Genomic DNA, 14,680 nt, shown 5'->3' on the forward strand with positions numbered 1-14,680 from the left:
GGAGAGGAACCGCGTTCATCATCAGTGCCTTTTTTTTGCGACTGTGGGGCTAAAACAATATAAATAACGGGGGCCTTGAAGGATTGGAGCGCTGCACTCTGACAGTGAGATAGAGTATTGATTGTGAGCGCAGTGCTAAAATTGCCTGCCTCCAGGCCTCCAGGCACACATGTTGGCAGTTCTCAGAGAATGTGAGGCATCCTCTGAAACACGAGAATGCTGTCAATGATGGCCGTGTAGAAACAAAACACCGGAGATCTGCAGTGTGGTGCTGCACGCTACCCGCTTTATGACGTCAGGTTTTTTTTTCCCTTTCCCATTGAGCTGATATGCTGACAGTTATGGCTTGGTGATTTGAAAATAAATCTCGTATCATGGTACAAGTAATCTCATATTGCGGTAACAATATATTTAATGATATAGTACATTCGCTGTGAATTCAAATAGTTTATGTAAAATGTGTACACATTGACCATATGTAAAGGACAAGTTAAGTTTTAACTTAATCTATTTGTGCTGTACAATATGACGATTAAGGTTGCACAATATATGTAATAATTATCATTATTGTGATAATAGTACACTAAACTTTTCTGGGTCGCACAAAATTCCTTCATGTTGATGATTAGGGCTGCACAAAATATCAATATATATATATATATATATATATATATATATATATATATATATATATATATATATATATATATATATATATATATATATATATAGTGTGTATATATATGTATATATATGTGTGTGTGTGTGTGTGTGTGTGTGTGTGTGTGTGTGTGTGTGTGTGTGTGTGTGTGTGTGTGTGTGTGTGTGTGTGTGTGTATATATATATATGTGTGTGTGTGTGTGTATATATATAGTGTGTATATATGTGTGTATATATATGTGTGTGTATGTGTGTATATACACACACACACACACACACACACACACACATATATACACACACTATATATATACATAAATATATATACACACTATATATATATATATATATATATATATATATATATATATATATATATATACACAAAAAAAAACACACACACACACACACACATATATACACACTATATATGTACATATATATACACACTATATATATATATATATATATATATATATATATATATATATATATATATATATATATATATATATAGGGCTTTTAGAGCTGTACAATGTATCAAATAATTATCGTTATCGCGATAATAGTACACAAAAAATGCTGGATTCCACAAAATTCCTTCATGCTGATGATTAGGGCTGCACAATATATCACATAATTATCGTTATTGCGATAATACTACACTCAAAATGCTGGTTTCCACAAAATTTCTTCATGTTGACGATGAGGGCTGCACAATATATCAAATGATTATCATTATCGCGATAATAACACACAAAAAATGCTGAGTTACACAAAATTCCTTCATGTTGACAATTAAGGCTGCACACTATATCGAAAATGATCGTTATTGTGATAGTACACCAAAAAATGCTGGTTTCCACACAATTTTTTTCATGGTGACAATTAGGGCTGCACAATATATTAAATAATTATTGTTATCACGATAATACTGCACCAAAATTGCTGGATTCCACAAAGTTCTTTCATGCTGACGATTAGGGCTGCACAATATATCAAATAATTATTCTTACCGCGATAATAGTACACAAAAAAAGCTAAGTCCCTCAAAATTCCTTTATGCTGACAATTAGGGCTGTGCAATATATCAAATAATTATCATTATTGGAATAATAGTACACAAAAAAATGTTGAGTTACACAAAATTCCTTCATGCTGATGATTAGGGCTGCACAATATATCGCATGATTATCGTTATCGCGATAATAGTACACTCAAAATGCTGGTTTCCACAAAATTTCTTCATTTTGATGACGAGGGCTGCACAACATATCAAATGTTTATCATTATCGCGATATTAATACACAAAAAATGATGAGTTACACAAAATTATTTCATGTTGACAGTTAAGGCTGCACAATATTTTTAATAATTATCATTATCGCGATAATAAAACATTCAAATGTTGGGCTCTACAATATTCCTTCATGTTGATTATTAGAGCTGCACATTATATTGATTATTTATCATTATTGCAAAAATAGTACACTAAAAATGCTGGGTTTCACAAAATTCTTTCATGTTGACAGTTAGGCTGCACAATATATTAAAGTTTTGTTATCGTGATAATGGTATACTAGAAAATGCTGGGTTCCACAAAATTCTTTCATGTTGATGATTAGAGCTGCACAATATATGGAATAATTATCGTTATCGCGATAATAGTACACCAAAAATGCTGAGTTACTCAAAATTCCTTCATGTCGATGATTAGAGTTACACAATATATCAAAAAAATTTCGTTATCGTAATAATAGTACAGTAAAAAATTCTGTGTTCCACAAAATTCCTTCATGTTGATTATTAGGGCTGCACAATGTATCGAATAATTATCGTTATTGCGATATTAGTACACAAAAAAATACTGGTTTCCACAAAATTCCTTCACGTTCTACTTTTTAGGGTATTTTTATGACGATAACGATAATTTTTTTAATTTATTGTGCAGCCTTAATCGCCAACATGATGGATTTTTCCTAATTTTCATATTGTACAGCCCTCAGAGAGTTCATTTGTCAAAACCATCTCTGTTCTTGTCTTTTCCTTGAAAACGAATTTGAGCAGCGACTTCGACGCAATCCTCAAGCGGTGACCTAGGCTCTTAAACTAACCGGTTCTCATTTAGAAAATGGATGCCATGCTGTCAGGGCAATTTTTACATGATTAAAAAACCCCTAAGACAACCTTGCATTACCTTGGCGCTCCATTAATAATGTACAGGAGGTTGATGGGACTCTAACAGTGTGGAGTGCAGCAAATCATGCCAACCTCAATCTCAAATTCATAACCTGCCTGTCCTCTCCCATCCTTGCTGAACACTGTGTTCCTGTGACAAGGTGTGATGTTTTGAGCCTTGATCAAGCTCCCTGATTGTGGCTGTTTGGAAAGGATTTAAAGTTTCTTCTGGGGTCAGATGACCTTGCTGATGCTTGCTTTATGTAGTAGTGTGCATTAAAAAAAAATCTGGGAAAAAATGAGTATCTGCAAGTTCGTGGCTGAAAAAACAGTTTACAGTAAATTACAGTAAATTGGATTTTTTATTAATTGATTGATGAAGTGATTATGATAAGGCTTTCCTTTTTGGTAGTTTTGAAAACAAGGTGGTTTACATTTTCTTCTGACAGTAAATTATTCATTCATTCATTTTCCTTCTGTTTAGTCTCTATTCCAGAGGTCGCCACAGCGAAATGAACCGTCAGCTATTCAGCATATGTTTAGATAGCGGATGCATTCCAGCCACAACCCACTCATACCAGGCCAATTGAATTAATCTAATTCACCTATAGCGCATATCTTTGGACTGTGGGGGAAACCGGAGCACCCGGAGGAAACCCACGCCAACACGGGCAGAACATGCAAACTCCACACAGAATGCCAACTGACCCAGCTGGGACTCTAAACAGCGACCTTGTTGCTGGGAGGTGACAGTGCTAACCACTGAGCTCTACAGTGAATAATAGTAAATTAGTAGTTAGTAGATTAATAATTAATAGTTAGTAAATGAATAGTTATACTCGTGTGTATATTAACATGTTATATTAATATACAATGTTTTTCAACTAATTATAAAACTACAAAATTCAATGTAAAATTCACCTTTTCTTACAATAAAAAATTAAATAATTTATAGATATAGTAAAATATTATAATATAAAGTCATTTATTTATTATGTATATATTTGACTAATATAGTCATATATTAAAAAAAGATTGGAAAATAGTAATACTTACGAAAACACAAAACTAAATCAATAACTTTAACTAAAACACAGACGAAAACAAAAAAAGTAATACAATCAAATATTAATAAAATAAAGTTACTGTATTGTAATTAAGAGATTTTGATAAATATATAAACAGTTGCAATCAGAATTATTTGCCCCCCTTTGACATTTTTTTGTTGAACAAATGATGTTTAACAGAGCAAGGAAATTTTTACAGTATGTCTGATAATATCTTTTCTTCTTGAAAAGGTCTTATTTGTTTTATTTAATCTAAAATAAAAGCAGTTTTTGATTTTTTTTAACAGCATTCTAAGGTAAAAATTATTAGCCCTTTTTAGCTATTTTTTTTCGACAGTCGATATATATATATATATATATATATATATATATATATATATATATATATATATATATATATATAGTTTTGTAGCTAAGACTAGGTTTTGTTTTCTGCTTACAGTAAAATAGATATATTTTATTGTATATATTCATATTGTAACTATGATAGTTTATTAAAATGATAAAACTTTTAAAAATGTTAAATAAATATATTAACTAAATTAACCAAAGAAAAAAGTTCAACTAATTGATCAGAAAAATTACATTTTCTTACAATTAAACAGAAAAAAATTATGAAAATAATATAATATAATATAATATAATATAATATAATATAATATAATATAATATAATATAATATATAATATAATATAATATAATATAATATAATATAATCATATTTATAAAATCATGTATTTACTGTATATTTTACTAATAAAGTCACAATTTAAAAGAGGGGAAAACAATAATATTTACAAAAACAAAACTTTAGCATATAAATGAAAACAAAAACAGTACATTAAAAATGACATTAAAAATATAAACACACTATAGTTACTGTATTGTAATTATTGTATTTTAACTATACAGTAGTTATTTTCAACATTCATTTATTTAACTGCCCTATTTGCCTGTTTGCATCTTGTGTGAACATAATTGCAATTTATCATACCTCCTTTAGTGCGGCTTGGTGACTCAGCGGTTAGCACTGCCACCTCAAAGCAAGAAGGCCACTGGTTCGAGTCCCAGCTGGGCCAGTTGGCATTTCTGCGTGGAGTTTGCATGTTCTTTCCGTGTTGGCGTGGGTTTCCTCCAGGTGCTCCGGTTTCCCCCACAGTCCAAAAACATGCGCCATAGGTGAATTGGGTGAACTAAATTGGCTGTAGTGTACAAGTGTGTGAATGTGGGAGTGTATGGGTGTTTCCCAGTACTGGGTTGTGGCTGGAAGGGCATCCACTGTGCAAAACATATGCTGGAATAGTCGGCGGTTCATTCTGCTGTATTATTAGCAAATTCAATGGCAGCTTTTCCACAGACGAGATGTAATAATAGACAATATATAAATGCATTTCAGTTGTATAGATTTGGCTTTAAAATAATTTTGAGGGCTAATTAATTTCTTTTTTAAGTAACAAAAAACCTAAATACTTGTGAAATATTGTTTGAGATGCGAGTCAGCAACGCATTTGTATATTTCTCAGCTCTATGACATGTAGCTGAGAGAAACGGTAAGTCAACATTGCCTGCTTCCCGGAAGCCTCGAGTCTTGACAGTATCTGCATGCTGGTCTTCAGCGATAAGCTCCATCATGTTCGTGTGAAAAGGGGAGAGAACAAGAGGGAAAAAAATACATTGAATGGCTTTTAGGAAAGGCGTTTGTCTTCTCAAGAACACAAGGAGTAAGAGCATGACCTGAAATGGCAGTCCAGAAAGTGACAGGTTGCTTGGGAAAAAAAAAAGGCAAACGTGAAGCCACATCACTTCAAATCCCCACTCACATGGCTTTAGGATTTAAGGCTCTTTTATATCCTTCTAAAAGTGACAGTACTTTCTCCAAAGGGGCAGGGATAGCGTCGAAAGCTTTGGAAATCCGTCTTTTATAACGCTACCATTGTGCGGGAATTGCCTTCTATATGGCGCACTCAGAGTACTGCAGTCGCTCTAAGAGGACAGCTGAGCTTTATTACTGTGCACTTGGTTCAGGTCCAGTTAAAACACAATCACTTTCTAAAACATTTATGGTCAGCGTGGGACCAAAACAAATGGCCTTTTGCCTCAGGATATACATTCGAGCGGATTCGATATTTGGATTTAAAGTCTCTCTTGCTATGTAATGTTCAGGTGACATACATGCACATACAGTTGAAGTCAGAATTATTAGCCCTTCTGAACTTTTAGCCTTTTTGTATATTTATTTTCACCAACTGACTGTAATTATTGCTTTTGTTCTCCTCTGAAAGTGTTTTTACCTCTCGATCCCAACTGTTGCACTTTATTTTAGTACTGCTCCATTTCAGCTCGACTTCTAAGGTCATTGACCTTTTGATGGTCACAGTGTGTACACTGACCTCTTTTGAGCGCCAGACCTGACCCTGTGAGATTCATCTCGGTGGCTGACACGTGTCTGGTCAACACGGTGCATCCCTTGCCATCTTGACCTACAGCTCCTGGAGTCCTTCCCCAAGGCGATTTGCATTCTCAGAGTCAAGTCACGCATTGGGAGGATTTCCCAAAATGCATTTTTTATATTATGTGACTCTTCGGTCTAGGGCTGCACAAATTATATTGCTTCAGCATCGATATTGCAATGTGATCATTCGCAATAGACACATTGCAGGATTTGCGATGTGGAGTCAGTTTTGTAATATGTAATTTGTATGTGTTTTTGGGGCCTGTGTAAGATTGGTAACTTTAATAATGATTTGTTTAATGAATTTTTACATTTTGTATTATTTAATTATTCAATATGGAAATAATAAAAACTTTCTCTTTACTCTTTTTTTTTATATTTCATTTTTCATTTTTAAAAGAAGCTATTCCCCAACAAGTAAACATCTTTCAGATGAGAAAAAAATCTAAATAAATAAAACACAAATAAATAAATAAATAATCAAAATAAACATAACATAAATACATGAAATAAACAATATATCAAAATAAATAAATAAATAGTTACTTTTTACAGAACTTAATATAACTTCTTTTCTTTACATTTGTACATGAACTTACATTGTAGTTGCATCAAATTACATTAACAAATAAAATTTTCCCCATTGTATTTATTTATGCTTTTTAGTTTGTTTATTCGATTTTATGCTGATGCATTCTCACACATGAAATTCCAATCCAAATCATGTGATAAAATTATTTAAATTGCAATATCTAACACAGAATAACAAAATAACGCAATGCTGTATTTTTCCGATCCAATTTTAAATTATTTAATTACTGTACCTGAAGACTGATAATGCAGGGAACAATAAAACACCATAAATTTTCAAATTTTTATTTATGATTTTTCTTTTTTACTTTTCTTTTCTTTTTTTTTTATTTCTTTTTTTTTTTTTTGCATAATAAGCCCTTACCCAACAATTTAACCTCTTTTCAATAAGGGAATTGGAAGCAAAAAAATAAAAATAAATAAATAAATAAATAAATAACAATATATTAAAGTAAATAAATCAATAAATTTTATAGCAAAATAAATAAATAAATAAATAAATAAATAAATAAATAAATGATTTACTTAAAATTGTTACTGCTAATATAATTTCTTTTTAAGTGATACATTTGTAAATGAAGTTACATTGTGTTACATTGTAGTAGCATCATATTATATTAACAATGGGTTAAAGTTAGGTTTTTTTTATTTTATTTTAAATTTTAAATAGATTTATTTTTATTTTTTTTGCATAATAATTCAATCCCCAACAATATAATCGCTTACAGATAAGGGAATTAACAAATAAATAAATGAATAAATAAATAAATAAATAAATAAATAAATAAACAATATATAAAAATAAATAATATGTAAATAAATAAATAAAAATAAATAAGTAACATAGAAATAAATAGTATAGTAAATAAAAAATAAATACAACATCAAAATAAATAAATAAAACATCAAAATAAATAAACAAACAAATGAATGAATGAATGAATGAATGAATGAATGAATGAATGAATGAATGAATGAATGAATGAATGAATGAATGAATGAATGAATAGTTACTGGCATCATTATTTCTTTTCTTTACATTTGTACATCAAGTTACATTGTAGTTGCATCAAATTACATTAATGATAGGTTAAGTAACTTTTTCTTTATTGTATTCATCTATGCTTTTTAATTCGATTTATGCAGATGCACTCCCACACAGAATCATCCTAATCTATCTAAGATGATCAATTACAATTTCCAGATAGAGATATTCAAGTCATCTGGTAAAATAGTATTCATATCGCAATATAAATTGCAGAATAACAACAAAGTTGCAAACCTAGATTTTTCCAATAGCGCTCTGCCCTACTTCGGTCCATTTCTGCTAAAACACCTTTTAACACTCTTCAGTAAAGTCAAGCACTTGTGGGTAAAAGAGAGAGGCGTACACTGTCAAACCACGGAGATAAACCTAGCAAACATGCTTAATTATCCAGCGCAACGGCTGTGTTCAAAGTGCACATCCGGGGGAGTTTAGGGAGGGAATGAATAAATCTAGCTCCGGTGTCGTACAGAAGTAACAAGTATTGATGAGCTATTCAGAGTGTATTTCCCAAAGGACGGGTAATTGCGGCCCCGTGTGCTCTTGTACTTGAGAAACTGCACAGGCTAAAATGAGCTCCTCAGGTGACGTCACATGCTGATGAATGTTCATGTCTTCTCTGATCCCGAGTCCATGTTTGTAAAAGTCAGCCTAATACAATCTTGGAGATTGGTCGGAGGGTAAGTGGGAGAGTAATTTGAAGATATACACCAGTGAAAAGCAGCTCGCTGGAGGGAAGATGCACCCATCAGCCGTCCACACTCAAATTTTGTTGTGTTGTTGGTGCTCGTTCAAACTACTCATTTAAAATGAGCTAAAACAACACAATTTTTGAGATTTTGTTGGCACAACTTATTTTTTTAAGTTCAATACACTTAAATCATACTGAACTGAGCTAAACTGAACTGAACTTAAACACTAAAAACTGAACTACACTGTACCAGTTACTATGACCATTTATGTGATGCTGCTTTGACACAATCTACATTGTAAAAGCGCTATACAAATAAAGCTGAATTGAATTGAATTAAATTAGGTAACTCTGTATATTTAACTTAATCAATTTGTGTTGGGACAATATCAGGGCTTTATTTGTGCCGGAACAAATCTGAAATCTGATCCACCACCTCATTTTACCTATACCCCTCCTCACACGCACTTCACTTTCTTCCACAACTTCCCAAGCATCTTCACTTTGTCCGCGACACATCCAACACCATCCCCACATCACCCCAACCGCAACCACTCTACACTTTTGTCTGCAACACTAACCCCCTCTTCACTTTTGTCCGTGACCAACCACCCCCTCCCCGCTCTTCACTATGTTACGTCCACAACACCGCTCCCTCCTCTGGTAACATGCCAGATCCGTAGCCCCAATCTGTTCTCGGAACCTTGCAATTTACAAATTTAGCACTGGACAATATGAAAGAATTGTGTGTAACCCTGACAATTCCTTCATGTTGTCCCAGCTCAAATCTATTAAGTTAACGTATTTGTTTTAACAAATTTAAGTAGATGGAACAAAAAAAAAATTGCAACCCAGGCCCATTGCAGATACATACCCAGGTCTACATTTTTTGGGGGGCAGAGAATAACGTAACTGGAGGTACGTCGGCTTGCAGTTTTTTTTTTTGCAAATCCATCAGACCGCTGTTTACGCTTTTTGATGATCTCAAATTTCTCTTGCACGTCCTCTCCTTGCATTAATCCACCAGAGGGCGCAATATACGTTTTCCGCTGACCAGACTAGCTTGCTGTCAACTGACTGACTGACCAACTGAACCACCAACTCCCTTCCCTAAACCCAACCGATGGTGTTTTCAAAAGCAATCTAGAAAAAGAAAAGCCATCGTGACTGCGTGATTTCATCACATCGTTTTTAGCCTTTTGTTTATTCATTTTATTAAAAAAATTTTGCTTTTGTTTTACCTGGTTTTTGAAATCATTCTTCATTAGATTCGAACCCTGTCATCTCGGTCAACTCCGCTCCGTGTCCCAAGTCCGCTGACATATGCGGTGAGTCACTGGGCACTCTGGTAACACCAGAAAAGTATGGAGATGTATGGAGGTAAATGGTCCAGCTGGTAGTGCAAAAAGGAGTAGAACCTGTCGGTTAAGTCATACTGCCCCATAGCATTTGTTTTAAAGGCTAAACGGAAATGCAGCCGTACGTACCTCTGGCTATATATTTTGTGCTCTCCAGAAATGTAGAGAAAGGGTACTTATCTAAAATGGGCCTTTGTTGAACAAAGTAGTTCTCACAAAAAACCTTAAGAATTGTGTTGTTTCAACTAATTTTATATAAGTTTTGCAAGCAACAAGCAACAAAAGTCTGTTTTTTTATTTATTTTTTATTTTTGTGTAAGCACTTTGCTTAAGCACCTCGCTTTCATTTTCATACTTTAAAATAGAGCGGCGCAATAATCCACAATAATCACATCACAGAATCTGAAATGTCGAGTCAGAATTATAGTTAATGTTTTATAGTTATAGTATAAAATAAATATAAATATAAAATATAATACTATATATTACAGTCATAAAACAGTTGTGGAATCATTTCAGTTTAACCCTAAAGTGAATGTTTTTTATCTGTATGTGTTTTTTAGCATTTTCAAAGTAAAGTTTAAAGCATTTAAGCACACACTTTATTAAACATGTACACAGGCAACATGGTAGCTCAGTGGTTAGCACTTACAGCATGAAGGTCACTAGTTTGAGTCCCGGATGGGTCAGTTGGCATTTCTGTGTGGAGTTTGCATGTTCTCCTCATGTTGGCGTGGGTTTCCTCTGGGTGCTCCGGTTTCCCCCACAGTCCAAAGACATGCACTGTACGTGAATAGAATAAGCTTAATTGGCTGTAGTCTATGAGTGTGTGTGTGAAAGAGTGTGCATGGATGTTTACAAATACTGGGTTGCAGCTGGAAGGGCATCCACTGCATAAAACATTTGCCAGAATAGTTGGCGGTTCATTCCGCTGTGGCGACATCTGAAATAGAGACAAAGCCGAAGGAGAATGAATGATTATTTTATTTTGGTACCTGGATACTCCTCCGCTGTATTTATCTATATTAGCATTTTAGGTTTTACATTTGTAAGGAGATACAAAACCCTCCCAATCAATCTAAGGCTATTAATTCCATATAGAGCTGTTATGGTTGAAATATTGATGGAATATGGCTATAAAATAGCAGAAAATCTAAATATCGCTATGTAAGTTATATCGTGCAGCACTACTTTCTAATCACGTCTACAGCACTTAAATTACCATTTGCATGCATTTGATTCTAATGAAAGAGGTTGTGATAATGTAACCAATAGCAGGGCATCATGCATGATTCAGCAAAACACGCCTCCTTATTGCTTTCATTTTGTGTACTACAGTATGCTGATGTTTGATTTTCCCAGTTGCTGCGAGGTGGAAAACCATCTCAAGGACACCTGCTAATCTTGTTTTTGCTTCTGCTTTAGTCTCGGGATCCGAGCACATGGAATAATTCCTTCATCATGATCGTTTCAGTGCTTATTTACAACATTACCGTGCAGAACCTTTGCTGTTCACAATCATTAGGTGCGGCGAAATGAGATTCCCGAATCATTAGACGAGCGGGGATTTTTTGTTGAAGGGGCAAGAACAATAGACTGCTTTTGTTAGCACTTCTGTCTGGGTGTAAGAAACCATCACAATTACGCGCACCGCAAACGGCTGTAATTATGGTGAGAGCATTCGTCTTTTTTTCCTCCCATTAAAAGCTTCTCCGCGTATCACACTTATAGTCCTCTGAACGGGGCTGTTTTTCATCCGGCTCGCCCTGTAAACACTATCTCATTTTGCTGATGGCTTTCCGCTGGTGACAAAACGGCGTCTGAAAAAAGACGGGGCCAAAAATGCCAGCTAGCAGTCTTGGGTTGTTTTATTGTTCTTTTCGCAGTTGCGGCGCACTGCTAATCGTATTTTAGCTGCAGCGAGTGTTCATTAGCATGCGGCTCCACGCCGGGCCTGGAATCAAAAGGCCTGACCGTGTCCTGGAGGTGGGCTAGCCGAACACGCGCTCGGCTTCTGTTGTAGTTTTGCAAGTGAATGGCTTGATGCTAATCTGCACGGGAAGATAAGAACACGGCTACAATTAAAAACACATTAAAAACAGAAAATAATCGCAAGCCCAAAACATTCCAGGCGAGTTCAATAATTACATCAAGCGGCGTATTCCCTGTTGGAGGAGCAATTTCTGATTAGACTTGAACGTAGTTTATGGTAATTTCATTATGTTTGAACATTGCGGGGGGAGGGGGGATCCGTGCGATAAGTAACTTTTAATGTTCTCGCTGGGTTTAAAATGGAAAAACAAAGAGTCTTTTCTTACAGTAACTCTCAAAGGTAATTTATAATGGGTTAGCGGAGCATATGTAGCATGGGAAGGACAAAAGGCGGGAAACGTGCATAAATTGACCAGCGCGCTTGTGTTCATAAAGCAGCCAATTTAAATGTAGTGTTCGGCTAATGAGGCTGCTCTCCCCTTTGAGTGCTTCCCTCCCCTAACTGACCTATTGTTGCCGGTGTTTGTTTGTTATCTTACTGTGCTAATGACATCTAATCTCAGTTGTAGGCCTTCTCCTTCTGGACTGTGTATGCTTTCATAACGCTGCCTTAAGCCGGTTTGATGGCTGCGTTCATTCATTCTCCCTGTACTTTTGTTTCCTTCAGAGACGACAGAGCATCTGCCGTTGCGGTTTCCCAGTTTTTTTGAACTCGCCATCTGAACCTTGACCTCCATCATAACCTTGGTAACCATTTCATCTTTTATTTCTCCCATCATTGATCCTTTGTTATGATTTTTTCCCTCTTATGTTTGCTTTAGTTGTTTGTTTATAAGTCTTGTTTTGTTTGTGTTCCTTCCCCAACCTTATTTAAAAATATTTTCCAGTTGTTCAAACATATTTGAGATTCTTTTAAACACAAAATAATATATATTTTAAAATGTTGATTGTTGGAACCCATTGACGTCCATAGTAATTTTGTTTAATTAATTTTGTTCAATCACATGAAGGAGAGAAAGTGATGAGGATATTTTCATTTTCTCTTTAAAGTTATACAATGAATTTTGTTCTTTTATTTAGTTTTTAAAAACTAAATAAAAAAAAAATCCCTCAGACTTATTCTTATAAGCATTCACCTTTAATGTTTGATTAATGAACACAAGGTATTGGACAATCTTGATCAAATTGAACTCTTGAAATCAAATTGAAATCTTTAAAAAATGATTTTTTATTGGGTTTTGTCATTTGCATATGCAAATTCTGTCAAAAAATTCACAAGAAAGAGTTTTACAACACCAAAAAATAAAATAAAATTAAAAAAAATACTTTGAGAATGCTGGTTGCTGAAACCCTATAGAAGTTGATTGGTGCCAGCATTCTTCAAAATATCTTCTTTTGTGTTCAAAAGAAGAAATAAAGTCAATCCCATGAGGGAGAGTAAATGATGAGGAAGTTTTTTATTTTTTGGTGAAGTATATCTTTAAAGTTATACAATGATTTATACACTTATTTACTTTTTATAAACTGAATATAAAGTGTTTTTTCCACCTCAGACATATTCCTATTAATCTATTAATTATTGTTTGCATATGTAGACCAAGACCAGAGCAGGGTCGTATTGCTAACAAAGAGCCAGATAACAAATAAATAAATAAATTAATTAATTAACTAATTCTTTAAAAAGAATACATATTTTTGTAAACGGTTGTATGTCTGTTTTATTAGAAATTAAATTATAAGAAATCTATTAGATGTTTGCTCCATGATTTTTTTCTTTTAAGAAAATTGTTTTTTGTTTTATTTCAAATCAAATTATATAATAAATAAATAAATAAACTGTATTCCTGTTTTATTAGAAATAAAATAAATAAAATTAATAAATATGTTTGTGAACAGTTGTATGCCTGTTTTATTAGAAATCACATTTCATAAAAATCTATTAGATGTTTGTTCCATGAAAATATTTTCTTTTATGGGAGTTATTTTATTATTTGTTTTATTTGAAATCAAATTATATAAATAAATAAATGCATTTGAAAACAGTTGGATGCCTGTTTTATTAGAAATCAAATTAAATTTTTTACTTTTATTTATTTTAAAATAAATTTAAAGGAATTTTTCATTTGTAGGTTCTCTTTAAAGCTATACAATGATTTATATACTTTTATTTAGTTTTTATAAACTAAATAAAGTTCCCCCCTCCTCACACATATTCTTATTTTAACCATTTATCTTTATTTTTGATCAATAAACACAAGGTATTGGACAAGATCCACAATCTGTCACAAAATCTATATTTAAATGGGTTTTATCATTTGCCTATGAAAGTTTTGTCATTTACTCACCATTCAGTTGTTTAACCTCTTAAGGTGCAAGCTATTTGGGCTTATTGGAGCCTAATTAGAATAAAAGCTAAGTATCATCTTTTGATGTGATGTACTTTTAGAAAAAATGATGTCCATATATATGAATTCGAATTTACATAAAACACATTTTCCTGACTGTTTTTAATGCATTAATAACACATACATATTTTTGGATTGTGTTTTAAGGATATCAGAGAGTAAAAACTATTTTTTTGCCCATTTTGGACAGTTAAAATTAGTGTTCGGGACATTTCATATGCTGCAAAACAGTTGCAGGAT

At 33.3% G+C, this 14,680-nt stretch overlaps 1 protein-coding gene and 1 long non-coding RNA gene across 51 annotated transcripts in view; one reads left to right on the forward strand and one right to left on the reverse strand.

Annotated features, from left to right (window-relative positions):
• Positions 1-14,680, forward strand: part of camta1b (calmodulin binding transcription activator 1b) — a 698,990-nt gene that overhangs the window by 143,876 nt on the left and 540,434 nt on the right. For 17 of the 50 annotated variants that reach the window (XM_087274121.1, XM_087274128.1, XM_087274115.1 and 14 more), the window contains one exon: positions 12,703-12,782. The exons of the other annotated variants lie outside the window; for them this stretch is intronic. The gene's annotated coding sequence lies outside the window, so the exon portion shown is untranslated. The remainder of the gene's footprint in view (positions 1-12,702; positions 12,783-14,680) is intronic. 50 annotated transcript variants of the gene reach the window in all.
• On the reverse strand, positions 7,932-13,333 carry LOC147834902 (uncharacterized). The gene is made up of 4 exons (XR_015503044.1): positions 10,663-13,333; positions 10,290-10,569; positions 9,710-9,914; positions 7,932-9,668 (listed from the first exon to the last, which is right to left on the reverse strand). It is a non-coding gene; the product is annotated as an uncharacterized LOC147834902 (long non-coding RNA).

The sequence above is a fragment of the Danio rerio genome, chromosome 11 (assembly GCF_052040795.2).
Source record: "Danio rerio strain M-AB ecotype USA chromosome 11, GRCz13ab, whole genome shotgun sequence".
NCBI classification, from domain to species: Eukaryota; Metazoa; Chordata; class Actinopteri; order Cypriniformes; family Danionidae; genus Danio; species Danio rerio.